Below are 15,021 nucleotides of genomic sequence, written 5' to 3'. Positions count from 1 at the left end.
AACTCCAGCAGACTCTGGCTGCAGGCTCAGACTAGCATCGCAGCAGCAATTCCTTCTCCTACTTGGTCAGTCCTCCCCCAGCCAGCTAACCCACTCTTTTATCACACTCATCCTTATTGGAGATAGCTGTGACCTATTAAGGGCAAGGCTGGTTTTGGTAATTAGCACAGCTGTGACTTATCAGGGGCGAGGTCACCTGTAATCCATTCTCCTACAGATCATTGGCCTCCTGTTCACACAGGTTTATTTATTTATTTAAGGGTTATTTCAAGATGCAGGGTCCTTTACAATCCTCCTCGCCAGTGTTCTGCTTTTAACTCATTCCTCCCAACAGCTGATGTGTTTTCATTGAGGCAGCAGAAGTCTCACAGGGTATATATCTGTACTTCTGAAGGAAAGGTACACAAAGGAAAAGTTTGAACACTGAGCACTATATATTTCCTATCTCTATACTTCCCACCTTGATTTTGAGCCAATCCAACTGCATTTCTAGTATATATATGCCACTGAGGTTAACCCAAAATAAGGGGAAATAAACTGATTACCACCTAATAATATAATACCATTAATAAATTCAATACCACCTTAGAGTTAGGGAGATGTCCATGATTTATTCTATTTTTTAATTTATTTATCATAATATACAAAGGCAATCTGTTTGGCTCCCCTGGACTTCAGGAGCACGTCAGATTACATACATTTTTGGCACAAAAATCAGCTATTCAGCAGCTGACAAATCAGCTGTGACTCTGAAATAGGTCTCATGGGATATGAAAAAGATTTAAGTAAGCAATGAAACAGATGCTTTTTGTACAGGTGAGAGCATATGTTGTTTTCTCCATGTGTCCAAAATTTCACAGTGTTATGGTTTCAGCACTGAAATCCAAACTCTGATACATGTATACACATTTAAACATACACTAATTTGTATTTAACTTGCCTTCTGAACAAGCTTTCTCTGTGCAGTTTACTGCGAACTGGTAGCTCACACACCAAAACAATCATCTGGAGAAGCTTCAGTTTTCGTCAGCAAATGGTACTCAAATGGGGTTTTTTGGTGGCAGTGGGATATTTTTAGTTAATGTCTTGTTTAATTTGTTTGTTTATTTTCCATCCTCTGTATTGGTCTTTCAGTTTGCACTCAAACTACACATTAACCTCCCCAAATACTAGCATTTCAGCTTTCTCTGCACAGTTTTTTCCCCTCTGATCTACGCGGTGGTATGCATACTCTATTTTTGTAAGCATTTTCTCCTTAATTATGCCTTCCTAAGAAGGAAGAAGATCAAACACAGACATCTGTGCTGTCTTAAGCATTATATGAAGAATTATTTCTGGCATACTCACTTATGCATAGCTTAAAACTATGAGCTATTACACTAGTAGTATTCCATAGTAGAATAATTTTGATCAACTCTCACTGCACTTATAAACTTTGTAAGTGTTGGAGAGAAAATGAGTATTATAAAAAGATTTGAGAGACAACAGCTGTGGACAAGCTGTACAGCTGGCACATTTCAAATCATCATAGCTGTAGAATACAACAGACAAGTGTAGTTCATTCCCAGCTTTTGATTGATTTCCTTAAAATATAGAGTTTCTCAATGCAAGTGAGATTTCTGTCTTTTGGATGAAAGAAAGCTAAAGAGAAAGAGATGAGAGGAGCAAGGCAGAAGAGGAGAGTATGGGAGGAAGGATCTCTCTTTATATAGACATAAGTAAGACACTATGTAAAGATTTGTTCAGTCCCTTTATGGTTTACCTCAGAAACATAGATTGAGTTTGGGGGGGGAGGGGAATATCTGCTGTTGTATCAAGAAAAAGTGCAACATTTGGCTCAAAGACAAATGTGCTCAGCTAGGGATAGAAAAAAGAAAAAATCAATACTTAATGTTTTAATACCAAAAACTATTGTAAAGATGATCACATAGCACATTTAAAGCAAAGTAGCTATCTCGAAAAAAATAATCTAACAATTTAAGCAATGGTTAACTCAGCAAAGTTATATAGTCAATTTAAGTGATTTTTTTTGTAGTTTCTACTTTAGCTATATTAATTTTAAACCTGCAGAAACCCTTTGGGGAAAAAATATTATTAGGATTAACAGAAAACATTCTGTAAGTTGAAAAAAACTTAATTACACAAAGACATACTACCTAGGAGTCAGACACACACTTCAAAACTAGATTACACATATGTGCAATTCAGTTTCTGAAGGTGGGTGTTTGTCTGGAAACTGGGTGTCCAAAATTCCCACTGTAGTTAATGAATTTTAGAAGTCTATTCAGCTTACTCTAAAATTACTCTAGTTTGTTTGGTCAGCTGAAAAATTTCCCAAGCTTCACTGATTGTACAGACAAAATTTTCACTGACTACAGTGGGATTTAGATATCTATCACACCCCAACATAACTGAGGTGGAAGAGAGTAGCTTAGACATCACCACACAATATTCTTGTCTATATATTAAACAGATGTGGATTTGATGAGTGGAATATCTGATGAATGAAAGATGGCTGGGCAGCCATATCCAACAATTTCTAGTCAATGACTCAGGGTCCAAAAGGAGAAAGCTAATAAGTGATGTCCTCAAAGCTCTATATTGCAACCAGTATCAATATGGTGACATAGGGAGTGGGATTGCATGCATCCTCATCAAGTTTGCAGAGGACATTAAGCTGAGTGAAGCAGCCTATTCTCTTGAGGGACAGAATGCTGTCCTGAAGGACCTTTACAAGCTTGAGGAGACAGCCCGTGTGAAACTCATGAAGGTGAAGGAGCAATGTGTACTCACAGCCCAGAAATCCAAATGTATTCTGGGCTGCAGAAAAAGCATGGCCAGCAGGTCCAAGAAACTTATATTCCCCTTCTACTCTGCTTTTGTAAGACCACTGCCTGGAGTACTGCATCCAGGTCTGAAGCCCTGTGTTCAGCTCTGGAGCAAAAGGACATAGACCTGTTAGAGCAAGCCCAGAGGTGGGCCATAAAATTATTAGATGAATGGAGAAACTCTCCTATGAGAAAAGACTGGGAGAGTTGGGACTGTTCAGCCTGCAAGATGAAGTTCTGGGAAGACATGATTGTGAAGTTTGAATATATAAAGTGGACTTACAGGAACAATGAAAAGACTCATTTTGCCAGGGTCTGTTGTGACAGGACAAGGGACAGTTGTTTTCAACTGAGAAGTTGTAGACTAAGATTGGATAAGGAAGAAATTTTTACCTGAAACACTGGAACAAGTTTCTCAGAGGAGCTGTGGATGTCCCATCATTGAAAGAGTTCAAGGTCAAGTTGGACAGGGCTTTGAGCAACCAGATCTAGTGAAAATGTCCCTGCCAGAGGAGTTGGAACTGCATGATCTTTAAAGATGTGAGAGACTAAAATGCTATAGTCAATGGCTTAAACATTGTTATGAAGGACTTTTTGCCCATCATGGCAAAACTGTATAAAGAAGCTGCAACCATTTAAGCTCACCCCTCCTTGAATACACCTCCTGAACTGGAAATTCAGACTGTGAGTTAAGTTGTCTAAGGGAATTTGAGATAAGACAAGGGTGACACTGTTGTCCATTTATCTCATGACTAGGCAGAAATAAACAAGGCTGAAGGAAAGGAATTTATGCACAAGAAAATCAAACTCAGCAGCTGTCCTGAAAATCATCCCTGGCCTGGTTCAGAGGGAGGCTGTAGCCCACAGGCCCATCTGCTGAGACCAGGTTTAAACAGATTCCCCCACATCCAAAGGCTAAAGAGAGTTTTGGGGGTGTGGTGTGACCTCTGGTCAGAGGGAGTGAACACCCATCCTCCCTTACATAGAATGTCTCAGTTGTAAAACCCACCACCCCAGGGAGGCCACATCCATGGGGTATTCATGTGAGGGGCAGCTGAGGGTGTGGCATAATCCATCAAAGACCCCAGACTGATTCCTGAGGCCTTGCACCAGACCACCACACAGTGCAAAGACATGCAAGAGATCCAGTCTGTTGCAAAAGACAGTGTCAAACCTGCCACCTCCTCCCTCAAGTACCTGGTCATTCCCACCTGGATGTTGCATGGTCCAGAATATCTCTGATTTGGTCAAGTTATCTGCAGCATTATGCCCCTTCCCTGGCCATTCTGCACCTCCTAATCTGTTCACTGGGAGGAAAAGGTGAGCAACAAAGTAAGTCTTGAGCCTGTACCCACTCTTCAAAAAAATCTAGAATTTTATTGTGTTATCAGTATCATTTTGGATAAAAAATCCAAAAGGCAGCAACATATGGAATGTTATGAAGAAAATTAACTCTATCATAGCCAGACCCAGTACAATATTTTACAATTGAATTTGCAATTTTGCTATTTGGCACACAATTTTTATTGCAAAACACTGAATCAATAATTCTTCCAGTAGTTCTACTGTTCTATGATATTTCTCTTTTTCTTTCTTACCTTTTTATTTTGTCCCCAAAAAGAGTGGTTTACAATTTTGCATCCTGAAAAGCAAATTATAAACGTAGTGTGGAAATTGTCTGTGGTTAATCTGCAGTTTTATTGATCATTATGTTGGTAGCTTATGGCTAGAGTTTTTTAAATAATTTAGTAAGGTAATTTTTTCTCTTTTGAATCGGTAAAATGGGACATAGAATTATATATTTTTGTTATAGGTATTGGACCACTATAATATGTTATTGAATCAAATCCACATGCTAGCACCAGAAAACAGGAAATTACTAGCAGATTAAGAAAATTCTAAGCATGTAACTTGATTTTTATTATGCAGTGTTATTTCAAAAATAATGATTTATTTGTTGCACAACTTCTGGCAAAGAACAAAATAATACCACGTAATTCTAAAGAGCCAATATTTTAAAATATAAATCACTAAAACTAGTTTAAAACCAAACCAAACAAGCAAAGTTTAAAAACAGAACAAAAATGAAAATTTCATAATAGCATTGAAATGTGTGGGGGCAACAGATTACTGAGATCCAAGAACTTTCATAGGGAAAATAAAGGGTTAAGGAATCCCCCACATATTTTAAATGCTACTAGAATGACAGCAATAAGGGTAGAATGACAGCAGTATGGGTAACACTCAGGACAGATCTGAAACATTAGAATATTAGAAAAAATTATGCATTAGTGTATGTATGAGTCTTGAGGGGGATGTCACTACAAATCTCAGTACTGAAATGCCAGACAAACAAATATCAGAGACTGCAAGTTCTAGATGAAGTTGGAAGAGTTAAGACCCAAGAACAATTATGCAGATTTACCCCCCTTCTCTCTCAGAAAGAACTGATGTTATAATTCTATATGAACTGCATAGCCAGAACATATAGCAGTAAATATGTTGTATATTAACATCATGAAAAGCATTGATATTTTCATTATTTGGTCACAAATAAAATTGACTACAACCACTTTAAATTACTGTCTAGGTAAGAGTCGTAGTGAAAAGATTCAATACATAGAAAAAAGTTGCTAAATGTTGATTCAGCAAAATACTACACACACACACACACACACACACACACGCTTCTGACATAAGATGTCTAGAAAGTCAAGCAACTGAAGGCAGATACTAATTTCATTTTAAAAGATAGCATATGAACATCATAAAAAGAAAACAGTAAGAATTTGTATATAAAAAAGAATGAAACACAGTAAGGACTAGAGGTTCTCTAATGACCTAAATAAAAAAATTAATAAATTTGGCCAAATATGAATGAAAGTTTTTTCTAAGAAGGTAGGAAATATCACAATGTATCTGTATAAAAAAACTGTCTGTATAAAAAAAAAAGACTAACGTGCAGAAACCAGAGACATGTAAGAGCATCACTACTGTGATGTTCTTACTTAAACTTAAGTAAGTAATAAATGCTTAATTTATTACTAAATTAAATAAATAAATAAATAAATAAACTACTTAAATGCTGAATTTATTACTTTTCTGAGGATTATAGCTGATAGCAATAGAATTGTAGTAAGATTGATGTTAACTCCCAAGCTAAAGCAAGAAGAGCATCTATTAAAGAGCAAATGATGGGTTACATGTGTGCAAATTCACATGGTCTGCTGAAATATGACTTCAAGAATTTTTAAAGTGTTTATTTATGTCTGAAATGCTGGTAGTTATTCATAATCTCTCAAAATAATAATGTCTCTTCTCTTTGATAGCCAGCTAGTGTTATCTATATTGGTTTTTACTAAACCCTTTGATGCATTCACTCATTCTATTGTAATTTTCAGAATTAGTTAATAGCAATTATAATTAAATGGTGTTTGAAAACCATTCATTAGTGTTGAAATTAACTAACCTATCTCTCCTTCTCCCCAATATATATGCATTGTAAAAACGAAAATTTTGATGACATTTTTCATTTCAGAAGCAGAAAATTATGTTTTTAAACTTTCATTATGATATAATTTTTTGTTTTAAATATTGAAAAGAAGTAGTTTTTTATATTCTAAAAAAATGTTTTGCATAGAATACAATCCCAGTGCTCTGAAGTGCTAATATTTTAATCTCACTCAAAAAATAAAAGAAAAATAATTTCTGCTTGAACTGAAACAATTCTTTTAAAAAAACCACAGTTGCTGTGGCTGCAGGGGACTCAAATAAATGCCAAGTACTGGGGAGATGTCATTTCACTAAGAACTAAACTGTTGTTTCCCTATTGAGGAGCTTGTAAAAAAAGCATCTGTTCAAAAGTATTGATTATGATATCTGTCAAACTAAAATATTAATTTTTTACTCTGTTTGACATCTAAATTAAAAGATATATTATAAAGAGAAAATCCATGCAGGAGAAATGCATAATTGTTTGGGAAAAAAACATCCTTCCAATCGTTATTAGTAATATGCTCCCAAACTGGAAGATTGCTCACTATTGTGTCTCAAAGGGGTCTTTTTTATTTCCAGTGTTGTTTACTGGTTTATAATTTTCTTAATGAAATAAAAGAAAAATTTGAAACATTTTGTGTAGCTAGACTAGTTCATAATTTGCTAAGTGAATAAATCTCTGGTCCATAATATTGATGCATCCATTTAAAAACATTTGCCTGGGGAAAAAAAAAAAAAAAACAAAAAACCCAAAAATAAAGAAGAGAAGAAATTTCTGTATAATGTTGACTTTCATGTTATACTTTAGCAATAAAATGCCTTAAGAACCAAAGGCATACATGCAGGCCTCTACATATCAGGAGGTACCTAAGAGAGGTGATACTGCTTCTTAAAGCCAAATAGTTACACATGGAAGATGAGACATCCAGCCTGTAGAAAATTAGATATGAATGAGTTATTCTATTTGCTTAGATGAAGGAGAATGAGAAACATAAGGTAACTTTGGAAAAAAATTAAGAAACAATAAAAGAAGTAAAATAATTTAACTTGAAAATTAGTTACACATGCATTTATAGAGTAAATTTTCAGAAAGTATCCTGAAGGTTCCTCAAGCATTTCAAGACACTGAGAATTGTGCTATTGCTGTATAAAAGAGAAAAGATGTTCTGGGAATACTAATGAAAGTGTTGCATGAAAGACATGAAAGATGCTATGGTTCTTTCCTGAAAAGATGTGTACAGATTCTGTCATCCTCCCTTCGAAGATGAAAGGACACTGGAGAGTGATATCTTTATAATGCCTGTATGCATACATACAGACATACATACTCTTGCAGACCATCCAAACACAAGTGCTCATGTTCCAAAAATGACATGGTGCAATCCAGCTTCAGTCCAAAAAATATGTTGCTACATTGGATGTCAGTGTGATTTAGATAATCAGCCCAGTTTCTCAAGTGTATCATTATGCTGGCAGCACAGGAGGCTTTGAATCAAAGCTCTGCCATGTTGAGCCAGTTGGGACAGACTCAACACACTTGAGTCTCTTTCTGTGAAACACTGCAGGTATATTTCCAGGGGTACTGGAAGTGAAAGACAGTAATACTACAAATGAAGTATGAACAGTTTGAAAAAAATGGAAGTAAAGAAAATAACCTTGTCTTTCAAAATAGTTACACTGAATGAACAAAAGCAAAAAGTGTGGGTTATAATGTGATTTTGTAAATGTTATTTTAAGGTTCAGTTTGCTAATTTGTTAAAGAGTAGTGAGAAATTCACTGTAATTTTGTGTCAAAGTGTTAGTTTTCTATCTATTATTTTCCTGAAGGCACTGAAATATGATTTATTGAAATGTCCCAGGCAGCACCTTTCAAACATTTGTTTAAAAATCTATGTAAAAGACAACAGCTAATTGTAACAGGATAGTAGCTGCTTCATTTGCAAAGACCCACCTTCAAATCCAAGGCAAAAAGTCATGATTTTCTTTAGTTCTTAAAAACATTGCATGAAAACCTTTCCAGCTTTTTGACTTTTTCTGTAAATTCAGTCACAGGTATGTCACGATCTTCAGCTTTGTTCTTTTACAAATATTGACTTTCTTCAAAGGTTTCTTCAGCTACATTAGTCAATAAATAACGGTTAGATTACCTCAAAAGGCTTGTTTCTAGTCAAGCTGTTATTTCATCTGGCTCAGAGTTCCCACTTCTTAATCCCAGAGCATAACTTCCCATTGTTACTCAGGGTTTATTTTGTGTATGATTCAAGATAGCAATATGGGCCTAGTTTCAGTCACATATGTTCTAACATAAGTTCAGTGAAAGATAAATTAGTTTAGTTTTCTCAGTTACTTCTTTTTCCCCCCATGGGAATGCACCACTTTTTAAGGATTTAATTAAAAAAAACCAAAACAGAAACTTGATTAATTTCTGGGTTAAGTCACAGTTCAACCCAGATCACTGAATATCTCCCTGTTGAGAGTATTGATTTTGTAGATGTCATAGAATTACAAAGTTATAGAATGCTTTGGATTGGAAGGGACCTTAATGTTCATCTATTTCAAATTTACTTTCCACTTGCCACAGGGACACCTTCCAGTAGACCAGGTTGTTCCAAGTCCCATCCAATCTGGCCTTGAACACTTCAAGGGATAGAGCATTCAAAGTTTCTTGGGGCAAACCTTTTCCAGTGCCTCATCAAAGATTTTCTGTCCATTAATACTCGTTAACCTGAGGACCTCAGGAACATATTTCCGGAATGAATTTAATATATGGGTGTGATTTTGTTTCCATTTATAGACAGATAAATTTAAAATAAATCCATTATTTTTCTTCAGTAGAATTTAAATGTCTTCTATGAAAGTTTATTCAGAAGATGCCTGAGTGTCTCCAGAATGAAAAATCAAGAAGGGATCAGAAAACGTGTGTTTAACTCTTAAAGGATACTAGTGAATGTAGTAGTTCTTTAGCTCAGTAATTTTGGAAAATTGATCTATGTGAATTTCCGTTTGAACAACTTTTAAAATAAATTATTGGACAACACCTTAAAACTTATAAAATGCATATATTTAAATTGAATTATTTTGAAATTCACTTATTTTCATCCCCTTTTGTCTTGTATATGTTGCTAATTTAAGTTTTGTCTGTTTTCAACATGGCCACAGAAAACTGTACTTTGATCCTTTCACCTTTTTTGTTTTAGAGTGATATTTTAATCTTATAGTCAATTCCTTCAAATGGTCTGTTCATCAAGGACTGAAGTCTAGTTTAATTTCAGACTTCTGCAAAGACATATTTTCATTCATGTATCATGTTAGTGTTATCTGTTCAGGGCAGAACAGGGTATATGAAAACTGACATCCCTTTTTGGGGGCTTAAAGGGACTGGGGAGAAAAGTCATTTTGCATGCATGTAAGTTTATCTGCAGCATTATGGTTTCTTCCAGAAACTGGGTTTCCACAGGGGACTATTGCTAAGAACTAGATTTTTATCCACAGGAAAACATTGTTCTGCTCTCAGAGATAGTATAATAAAATTGAAGCCAATTTGCTTACACTAGTGTAAAATCTGAGTAAGCAAAGAGGTATCTAAGGAGGTGTAGAGAAATTGCTCTTATAATCATAGAGAACTTGCATGGGAGAAAAAGAAAGATAATTGCCTCAGTTTATTTAGAAAATATAGAAAAACTAGAGAAATAAGAGACTGAAAGCTGGAAATTTTTATCAGCAATACAGCAAGAGTTATTAAATATCAAGATGGACTCCAGCTTGTAGAGAGGCAAATTTACATTTAAAATTAGATGCCTAATACAGCTGTTGTATTCTGTACTTGAGAATTGATTCAGCATCCTAAACAGAGCAATCTGATGCTGGTTTAGATGATTTGAATTGTGACTCCCAGATGTTCTTTAGCTACCATTTCAGCTACCTTATGTATGGTGTGACATGTATGTTACATTAATGGAGGCATCTTAATCTACCTAAGGCTTCTTAAATGCTATTAAACCCCTTTATCTAGGTATTTAGAGGCAAGTATGTACATGTGAACTAAGAAAGGAATGTAGCTGTCTGGCATTGCTGTTCTATCAGGAATAAGGCCTCTAACAGTTGCAGGGTCACACCAGTCAGACAAGAGGAAGTGTTGACTCAAATACCTCAATGTCACTAGTCATAAATTTAACTGGTGAAGCCCATGTCAGTGTCTAAGTTACTGCTGCAGTAGAAGTAACTTTGTAGTACTTTTCAGTAGTGTAAGAAAGAGAATTTAGTTATATTTGTTAAGTTCTGCTGTATCTCATTTACTTTCCAGATACTGCTCCAGGAAAGTATAAATTTCTGTTGTCAGAATTATCATCTTACAGATGTCTTCTCGAGAGCATTCCACCTAATGGTGTATGTTCTAGAAAGTGAATCATGTCATTGGACTCATGCCTAGCCAATTACATTTGAAGCTAAATTTAGATCTAAAACCTGGTGATGAGCCCACCTCAAGCCTTAATTCTTTAGCCAGATCTTTGGCATTCGAGTTACTAAAATTGGATGTATGAATTTTAATCAGCTAAAATTTTCTGTGATAAATTTTACCATCTAGACTACCTAACAGACAAAAGATTATGTACCTTACACAGTATAGATGATGTTTATGTTCTTACATTTATCATAAAACATTTTGGTTTATTCTTTGTATTTTAAAGCAGTTAAATGTTAAAAGAAGCCACTTAGAAAAGCAAGACTTGCAAGATTTTCATTAATTAATAAGTTGGGACTTTTATCTAAAATTTGTTGTATCTGTGGATGGCATCCAGAGAGGAGGTACTTTCAAAGTAATGGGTAATTTTGAATGAATCTATAAAAAAAAAAAATAAATATTAAGATGGAAGTAGTTTAGGCTCTTAGTTCCATGTTCTTCCTAGCTCATTACCCACTTTCTTAAGCTGGTAGGTATAGTGCTTAGTCTTCACACAGTGGAAAGAAAATTGAATTAGTCGACAGAGTTGATTTACTTGGAGCAATTTTATACTGTGTATTAAACAAATGAAGAAAATGGATTAAAATGCACTTTCCTGTGTTTTTCAGATCTACTTTAGTGCACAGCACTAGTAATTACTTGATTAAAATCAAATCTGACATGTTGATAATATTTTAATTAGTAATACTTCTGTGACTTGCTGAGAGGTGACATGCTAATTTTGGCATGCAGCTTGAGAGACTGGCTGGGAAGCAGATGGAGATAACTTGCAGGATGGTCTCCCTCCTGCTTTCCACTTTTATGATCTCTGGTAAAATTAAGCTTCCTTGGTAGGGCTGGAAAAGGTGGTATGAATTCTCATTCTCTGAAAATCATGATCAAGCTTTGCCTTTCTAATTTACCTTAGAATTTATCAGTACAACAGAAATCTGTGGAACACCTATATAGCTAAGAATGTTTATAGAATTATAGAGTAGTATTATTTGGAAGGGACCTTTAAAGATTGTATAGTGCAATGCCCCTGCAATGAACAAGACATCTTCAACTACATCAAGTTGCTCAGGGGCTTGTCCAACCTGATCATAAATGTTTCTAGGGATGGGGAATTTACCACCTCTCTGGGCCACCTGTTCCAATGTTTCAATACCCTCTCAAAAAAAGTCATTACATATATCTAAATCAATCTTCTTTTAGGTCAAAACCATTACCTTGTCCAATAGCAAGAGGCCCTATTAAAAATTTGTTATCATTTTTCTTGTAAGCCCCTTTTAAATACAGAAAGGCAACAACATGATCTCCTCACCTTCTGTTCTCCTAGTTGAACAATCTCAACTCTCTGATTTTTCTCATATGAGAGAGTTCTAGTCATCTGATAATATCTGTGGCCCTCCTCAGGATGCACTCCAACAGGTCCATGTTTTTCCTGTATTGAGGGCCCCAAAGCTGGATGCAACGTTCCAGGTAGGATCTCACAAGAGCAGAGGGGCTCTCCTTCCCTCTCCCTGCTGGCCATGCTGCACTGGAAGCAGCTCAGGATACAGTTGACTTCCTGTGCTACAAACACACATTGACAGCTCATATCCAGCTTTTCATCTACCAACATTCCCAAACCCTGTAGTCCTGCAGGACTATTATCAATCCCTCTGTCACCCAGCCTGTCCCAATACTTGAGTTTCCCTGACCCAGGTGCAGGACCTTGTACCTGGCCTTGTCAAACCTCATGAGACTCCCATGAGGAATTCCTATGATGGAAGGCTAGGAGGATTGTTCAGCCTGGAAATGAAAAGGTTTTGAGGTAACAACACTTCTCCAAACAAAACAAAAATCTTTGTTTTCAAGATCATTTAAAAGGAAGGTTTATAAATGCCTTGGCTAGATGTTAATAGGTTTTCTCTCTCTGCTGAAGTATTAGGCTCATTCATCTTTGTTCAGGAGTGAGATCTTTGCAGATGAAGTTTACTTTCAGTTTGGGAACTTCAAGCACAGTACAGCAGGCTCATGACTCTATTATGGAATGCCCCTATTATGTCATGATAATTTTACTTTTTTGTCAATTGGAATTATTTCCCACTTATTTTATGCATTAAAATTATTTTCCTTTAAATTATTTGTTTTCATTTGTTCTTCAAAGTATATTATTAGCTTTCTCATCCCCTACTACCCCCTCTACATTTACATTCCTATTTGCAATAAATTGTGGATACATTCATGAGCTGATTTTTGACTGTATTTCTGTTAGAGGTAAATGACAGAGTGGAAATATGTTTAATGGAATAAACTACTACTACTTTCTGTTTCCAAAAAGGACTATTAGAAAATGACAGGCATTTGAACATAAACTAGTCTGGTAACTAGGTAGAAGGGCCAAATTAAATCCAACAATTCTATGAAGCTAAAAGAGTATCTATGATTTTAATTAACTAAGGAAACCAGACACATTTTTTCAGACTCATAATAACTGGTAACTCCAGAGGCAAATATAACAAAGGAATTTAGGTAAGTCAGTGACTATCATTAGACTTAAATTACAGTTCCACAGCAGTATAAGTTGTCAGGAACAGGCCTTAATTGTTGTGCTGACATTAACTTTATACATTGAAATTAGGTACTGCAGAGACTTTACAGTGGCCTTCAGCATGGCCACACAGAGAGAAGAATTGCTCCTGTTTTTGATTTTAGCACAGCAAAATTGTAGAGGTAAGCATGACAGTGCTGATAGATGTCATTCTAATTGTAGCATAACTTTTGGCTTTGGGGGTTTTCTTCTGTATTGTGTGCCAAATCCTTGAGCAATTTGAGGGAGCAGGCATGATATAATCTAATAAAAACAATTGAATAGATAGAAAATGGAGCCTGCTCCGGTTAATTTTAATAGCAAATGTCTGAAGAGAACAATGAAACACAGAGAGAAAAGAATAATTTTCTACTATTTCTAAAGTGTTGCAGGAAAAAGAGTGCTACAGAGGAACTATTTTCTGTTAGAGGTTTTATAACAGGAAAGAAAACCTCTAATGTATTATTTTTCAAGTTGATTTACTTAGTTATGAAGTCTAAAATATAGAGATAAAATCTGCAAAATGTATTCTTAAAATGATGATAATTTTGAACACATTTCAAAAATAAAAATGTCATAAAATTTGAATTAGGATGCCTGTTTTCACTGACATCCTTGAAAAATAAGAGCTTATTCTTAATGCAGATATTTTATGAAAAAATTTGCATAGCAATAAAGAGTTCTATTAACAAACTCCTTGTATTGGTTGACCTCTTAAAATTAGTCAAGTGCTATTCCAAAAAGAAAAAAAAAAGGCATCATATAATATGAATATTAATATACAGTAATTTTAACTATTTACTATGACAGAGCAGAGATGGATTTGTAGCGTCTCAGTTTCATTGATGAAGATTTATTACAACTGTCAGTGACTTACATTGAGAAAGAATCAAGTTAAAATTAATACTACTTTTAATATAAAATAAGGGACTAAAATCAGATATAGGGAAGGAAACTTTTAATGAACATTTAAATAGTAAACATTAAGGAAAATTCTCAATATTATTAATTTTTGAATACAGCTAGAGATTCTTTACCCATTTTGCTGTTGAGAGAGCTGTTGAAAACATATTAAATATTCAAGAAATATATTAAACACATTTATTATATTAACTACATTAAAACTATTATATACGTTATTTATTTTTGATAATTGATATTTAAATACATTTAATAATAAATATAATTATGACTATATGTATGTATCTGTATGCATATATATTATATGTATGACATATATATCTCAAATATATTAGCACACAGAAGCCAGTTAGGAAACTTCTGATTGAAATAAACTTGACAGAAGGAAAAAAGTACTTGTTTAAGGACTTAAAGAGAACAGTTGCATGTCTCAAACACTGTTAAGGCTGCAGAAGGAGTTTGCCATGAGACAAGCACAGAAGGGAGTGACAGGATGGTGCTGATTCCAGGCCTGGCAGAGGTGAGGTCTGGTTTAGCACTGCCTGGGTACTGCAGCCAGACAAACATCCCCACTGTGGCAAAATTTGTAAAGAAGCAGCTGCTCGCATCACAACACACATCACCAGTCAAACAAAGATCAACACAAGTTATGGGACAGATAGCATCTGTACCCCCCACGCCAAATTATCCTTCTTGGATACCTGGAATCTAAATCTTGGACTGTAAATTAAGAAGAAGACAAGAAATGAGATGATATGAAA

This window comes from Pseudopodoces humilis, chromosome 2 (genome assembly GCF_049639895.1).
Source record: "Pseudopodoces humilis isolate 2021_Gansu_Grassland_sample_001 chromosome 2, ASM4963989v1, whole genome shotgun sequence".
Lineage (NCBI taxonomy): Eukaryota > Metazoa > Chordata > Aves > Passeriformes > Paridae > Pseudopodoces > Pseudopodoces humilis.
The sequence above is the reverse complement of the archived record's forward strand: the minus strand, read 5'-3'. Positions refer to the sequence as shown.